This window comes from Felis catus, chromosome B2, assembly GCF_018350175.1.
Source record: "Felis catus isolate Fca126 chromosome B2, F.catus_Fca126_mat1.0, whole genome shotgun sequence".
NCBI lineage: Eukaryota > Metazoa > Chordata > Mammalia > Carnivora > Felidae > Felis > Felis catus.
Window position 1 is genome coordinate 89,626,580 of NC_058372.1, and position 6,573 is coordinate 89,633,152.

Sequence of the window (6,573 nt, forward strand, 5' to 3'; positions counted from 1 at the left end):
ACAGAGCCCAATGCGGGGCTCGAACTCACAGACTGTGAGATCATGACCTGAGCCGAATTCAGATGTTCAACTGACTGAGACACCCAGGCGCCCCAAAAATGATTTTTAAATATGTCATTATATTGGTTAGAATCTTCCAAATAGTGTTGAATGGTGATAGCAGGCATCTTTTAGCCTCTTGATATATTTCTAACATTTCGTCATTAAGTATGAATTGTGCAGTACATGTGTGTGACTTAAACATTCCCCTCAATATTTAAGTTGTTTCCAACTTTTTAATTTTTATTTTATTTTAAGTTTTTAAAATTATTTTTAACATGTATTCATTTTTGAGAGACAGAGACAGCGCGTGTGTGGGAGAGGGGCAGAGAGAGAGAGAGAGAGAGAGAGAGAGAGAGAGAGAGAGAGACAGACAGAATAAGAAGCAGGGTCCAGGTTCTGAGCTGTCAGCACAGAGCTTGACGCAGGGCTTGAACTCAGGAGCTGTGAGATCATGATCTGAGCCAAAGTTGGATGCTTAACTAACTGAGTCACCCAGATACCCCACCAACTTTGTAATATTAAAGACAATAAAGAATAAATATTTGTGCTCATATCTTAATACACATGTGCAAGCCTTTTTATAAAACAGATTCCAAGTTTCTGTGTCTAAGAGTATGCAAATTTCAAAAGCACTGTCACGTTGCTGTGGGGGTTATAACCAATGTAATAAAATTTGAAACATTAAAAAAATTGTATCAGTCATCTGTTGCTGCATAATCAACTATCTCCAAATTTCATGGCCTAAAATGATAATTTATGCTTTCCCACAATTGTATCAGTTGTATGGACAGTCTTTCTATTGGTTTTGGGCAGACAGGTGGCTCTATATCAGAACTTACAGGTAGGACAGGGTGGGTCAGGATGTCTCAGTGTTTGTAGGGTGCTTCTTCACGAGGAGAGAGCATCCACTTCCCTATACTTGGGAAGAGAGGTGGGTTGCCTGAGGGATGAAATACTTTGTATGTATATTTTTTGAGCCTTTAGTAACATACTTTCTTTTTTCATAAACTACCATTCTAGGATGTGCCACACAAAATTCATCACTGATGCAGTCTGTGACCCAAATTATGATCCCAAAGAGACTGGAGATAAAACCTCAAGAAGTGGCTGATAGTGTTTTACAAAATGCAAACTGAGCACGGGTGGAATGATTTGACATGTTCTGACTTGTTACTAGCACAAGGGGAAAAGCTGTAATGATCAGCAAAGATTCATCACCCCTTCCTCCCAAACTCTGCAGCTGTTGGTCATTATGTCTTGGTTGGGTCCTGTGACAGTAAAACTTGAACATTTTTCTCCAGATGGCATCTGTAAGTTTGGGTTGAAGAAAGCTACCTCTTTAAATTCTGCTCAAAGTCAGTGCAATAGTGAAGGGATGCCCAAACCCTCTTGTTACTGTTCGAAATCCTATTGTCCTTCAGATTTCCACCTGGAAATCAGCTGTTCTCTATTAATTCATTAACTTTTGTAATTAACATGTATTTATCAATCGTTTACTTTATACCAGGCAAGGGTGTTAAATATGGGGACTATGATGTCAGCAAAAACAAATTTAATCCCTAGTTTATACTTCCGTGGAGGAGATAATTAGCCACTCAAATACATTTTACTTAAGAAAATTATGAAGAGGGGCCAAGGAAGTCTTTTTTAAGGAAGCAACCCTCTGTTGAGCTCTAAAGGAAGCTTACGAGTTAACTAGGTACAGAGAAGAGTGAAGAGGGTCTCAGGCCTGCCAGCAAAGTTCATGGTTGGGGGATGGCAGTGCAAATGTTGAACCCATTTAAGGCTGAAATTAAGTCAGGGTAGCCTTGGTATGGAATGAAGCTGGAGAGGCACTGAGGCCTGGGTATGGGAGGCCTTATTGGCTAGGGTAAGTGGTATTGCTTTTATTCTAAAAATAACTGAAAGCTATTCTTAGGCAAGATTAGATGCTTTTGATCTTGCATTGTAATTTTCTTTTAATCATCGTTCTGCTTTTTCTAGAATGTAGGCTCCATCAGGGCAGGTTGTATGCTTTGTTTCATATTGTAACTCAGACACCTGGAACACTGCTAGGCACAAGGGAATTGTTCAACAATTTTGCTGAATCAATGAGTTATTAGCAAGACCTTCTTAGTGAGTGATCTGAAACAGGAAAGATGAGTAAGGCTGCTGAATGTGACTGTCAAAGCAGCTCAGGGATTGGACACCTCTAAGTAAACCAGAAGGCATGATAAAAAGGCTGGGGGTCAACTAAGGGGTTGGGCCGTACAAGGAGATTCAAGTAACACTTTGGGTAGCTCTGACTCTTGGATAAACGAGAGGGTTATTCTGGGAACTTCCTCCAAACTCTATAAAGTTGTAGAAAAGGAGTTTTATCTTTCACCTAGACAAGAATGTACTCTGCCACCTTGTATACTGGGGTTGGGCATCTACCTAAGGCTTGACAGGCCAGGTGGATGGTTAAATCACCACTCCAGGGTAAGAGGCAATCTCCCCCATGTTTTTGACCAGTTTTGAAGTTACTTAGCTTTGGTTTTGATATGACTGAGGGATATCATTTCAAAACCTTTGTGTGCTCTGCATTGTTTGGCTCTTATTCATCATCTGCACAGGTAATCGTGGGCTCTGTGCATTATGCTTATAAACACAGACATCCTAGCTGTGAGTTCCCCTTGACCAGTTGGACAGTGAATCTTACCAGGTGTCTTCAGTTCAGAAATTGCAGGTAAAGAACTTTTGAAGGTGTGGCTATCATTCTTTCAGAGAGCCAGGAAAGTTGTGTCCAGACAGAGAACAACAGGCTGGAGTCAGTCTGTGGGAATCTGTGGACTTAACTACGCCTCTTGTCCAGAAAGTTAGAAATGGCGCAGTGTAAGGTGGGATGTGTACAAGCTTCCTGACACTGGGAGAAGCCTGCAGATAAGCTTTCCCAGACTGTAGTCACCCCTGGTGCAGTTCTTGGTAGGGGCCCACCTGACAGGGAGGCCACCCAGAGCCACACTCAGGAGAAATGTATACTAGGCAGGATGCTTTGCCCAAATGTAATAGAAACCCTAAAGCAAAGTGAAGATTAAATATTAAGGACTTTTTTTTTTTTTTAATCTTTCTTATCATGACATTCAGAAGCAGGCTCCATCTACTGACTGATCAGGCCTCTGACTGCATTTCCTGGTGGTTTTCTTTGCTCTTTCTCCTCTGCATTTGTTCTTAGGGCGACTTTCCTCTTGATTATAAGATATCTGTTAATAGTGAGCCTTTCCAGTTCACACAGCAGGAAAGAGAGGACAATTGGCACCCAATGGAGTAAAAATTCTTCTATTAGTCACATTGAGCCAGCTCAATTTAAAGGCCCATCCAGGACTTTTAATGATTTCCAGGAGAATGTTATGGGCTTTTTTTTTTTTAAATACAAAGATTATTTTATTTGTATTTTAGAGAGAGAGTGTGTGAGAGAGGGTAGAGGGGCAGAAGGAGAGAGAGAGAGAGAGAGAGAGAGAGAGAGAGAGAGAGAGAGAGAGAGAATCTCAAACAGGCTCCATGCTTAGCAGGGAGCCTGACTTGGGGCTTGATCCCACAGCCCTGGGATCACCACCATTGCCAAAATCAAGGCTGCTCAAACGACTCTCCATGGGCTTTTAGAAATAAATTTGGATTCTTGAATCAGTAATTAGCAAAAGGAATAGCATTATCATGATTGGATTCGACTGATCCAGGTTCATCCTTGGAGCTGGTTCTTCTCTAAGAATAGGTTCTACAGCCCCTGAATTACATGGTTGGCATGGGGAAGAGTGTATATTTGAACAAAACACGGTTCTTTTAGGGAAGAGCAAGAGGCGAACGAATGCTGAAGGAGCAACTGTGGTAAACACCTGCCATTCATGCTGTCTGAAATCGTTTGCATACACTACCCATTTGGGTTGTTCTCTACTTTGTGAAATTCCTGCTTAGCCAGGGAGAATTGACCTAGCATCCCGTGCTCTGCGGTAAACACTTAGAGCTTCCGCCAAGCTAATGCGCCTGTGCGAGATTTGAAAAAAGGTCAAGTCTGTGCGAGATGTGAAAGAGTGGCTGAGTAGTTGCTTTTCTGTAAGGTCAGGGTTGGTTTAGAACCTGGGGAGTTTCAGGATGGAACCTGAAACTGGCCGCCTTGCACGGAGGGCGGGGAGAAGAAAGAGGCGGAGCACTCCAGATTGGTAGGTGACAGTAATAAGCTTCTTACGTAATAAGCAAGGGCACTTATGTAGGAAGCTTATCCCCAGTGCAAGAGGAGTAGGTCTCCGCACCTACTTGCCAGACTCTTAAACGTTTACATAGAGGCCTTAACAACGTTCAGTTGCATTATACCATCTAGGTGATCGCAACAACACATTGCTCTCTCAAGGCCAGGTCCTTGAAAATGATTCCCACTATGAAAACGGGGGGTAGAACATATACTCTCCATGGAGAAGAAAGGGGGTGGTGAGTAGCTTCTATTACTCTAGTACCACTTGCAGGTCAACTGGCGGTCATGTCCTCTCTATGGCCTCCTCCAACAGACCGTGTAGAGCCTTTAGTGACTTGTAGAAGCTTTAGAGGAGGTATCTGATCTAAGCTTCATGGGTAACTCAAGGCAAGTGTTGGGAGCAGTGGGGTCTCCCCTGTGGTGGTTGCATATGTGATTGAGAATGATCACATTGCTTCTGGATATTGGACATCAAATCGAATTCCCTGAACCACTTAGAAATTCTGCCAGCACACCAATCATTGTAGTAGATCTCTTGAATGTGAAAACAAACTAGATTCTATGGTCTGTGTTCAACCCATCATGCAACTGTGTGCACAACACCAAAAGGGACTTGTTTCTTTCTTAGCAGTCCTTGTACATTTAGACAGACACCCCCAAATCAGAGTTTGTCACAACTCTTTCCATAATTAGTTATTAATCAAAACCCCACTCTCTGTGGAAGGAGGCAGTTTCAGAGCTCAGATTGGGGTTTCCAATGGGAAGGAACTTCTTGACCACTTGAAACTTTAGGTGATGAAGTATGTTAGAAATATCTTTGTCTAGGGGCGCCTGGGTGGCTCAGTCGGTTAAGCGGCCGACTTCAGCTCAGGTCATGATCTCACGGTCCGTGAGTTCGAGCCCCGCGTCGGGCTCTGTGCTGCCAGCTCAGAGCCTGGAGCCTGTTTCAGATTCTGTGTCTCCCTTTCTCTGACCCTCCCCCATTCATGCTCTGTCTCTCTCTGTCTCAAAAATAAATAAACGTTAAAAAAGAAATATCTTTGTCTAAAAATAATTAAAATGGAAGCAAAATTGTTAATACAATTCATGACGTACCTGGTGCACTGGGCACAAAATGGGACATTATTTATTTAGCTCTCTCTAATATACCTAAATGTTGATTACATTTCTAGCAAAGAGAAAAACCAACTCAAAAGTTATGCATATGCTTTTCCTAAGTGTATTTGATATATTAAACAAGGCATGAAATTAAACATATATATAAATTGAATGAAACATTTTAATGTTTAATGAAATGTTAGGGTCTCCAGTTTAAGATGGCAGAGAAACTTTCCTGCCAGCAAACCCAGCAGTTGAAATAATATGTTAGATGCATCAACAGACCAACCAAGCAAACACACCAAAGGTGAAGCTAGCAAATCACTCCAACAGCTAAGATTTTTAGACTTAGCCAACAAAAATATAGTATGTCCAAGTAAATTTGAGTGTCAGGTAAATGATAATTTTTCTTAGTATAATTATTTCCCAAATATGGCATGGTATCCTGTATTTTTCTGGCAACCCTACCAAAAGCAGTCAAAAGGAGACACAGGCTGGTGGCTGTGAAAAAGGGGGACCAAGGTTTCTGGGAATTAGCAAGTTTCAATGCAGCATCCAACTCCTCTTTGTCAGAACCATCATAGGGAAAAAGACGAACAAAATTTGAGATAATCTCACTAATAATCCTCAGCTTGACAAATGGCAGAAGGGACGGTATAGGCAGCTTGGAAATGAAACAAAATTTCACAGAGGTAGAATCCCTTTCTGACTATCTCCATGACCCCCTACAGACATGCTAATCACTGGAGTTCACTACCCTGGAACTACTGCTGGCTGGAGAGAAGAATGCCTGGCGCTCCACCAGTGAGTAATAACTTAGCCAAAGAATGAAATAGTCGGAGGCCTTGGATTAACCTATTGTCTTGCTGTGAGGGGTGGGGGTAAGTGGGTGGTAGGTGGAGACATAGATGAAACAAGGGCAGCCATGCATTTGCTAGTAATAGTTGAAGTTGGGTGATGGGTATATGGAGCTCATTATACTAGTCTCTGTTTTTATATGTATCTTAAAATTTCCATTGTAAAATTTAAAACCTTAGCCAAATATAGGACAACAAACACCCACTGGGAAAAAGATGGATGAAGTATAAGTAAGGTAATTTCCTGGTGTTAGCTGAATTCAGTACATCTTGCCTACACAAAAATGTTAGACATTTTACTTAAAGTTGCCAAGGTATTCTTGAAAAGAAAGAACATGATAATTGATCAGGAGATAGAAATGGTGAGAAAAA

General features: G+C 41.6%; 1 long non-coding RNA gene across 1 annotated transcript in view; it reads left to right on the plus strand.

Moving 5' to 3' along the window:
- The window catches only part of LOC123385486, a 72,702-nt gene extending 66,474 nt beyond the window's left edge, over positions 1–6,228 (plus strand). Inside the window, exon 3 of the long non-coding RNA XR_006598105.1 lies at positions 6,076–6,228. This is a non-coding gene — a long non-coding RNA (uncharacterized LOC123385486). The remainder of the gene's footprint in view (positions 1–6,075) is intronic.
- Positions 6,229–6,573: the final 345 nt, after the last annotated feature.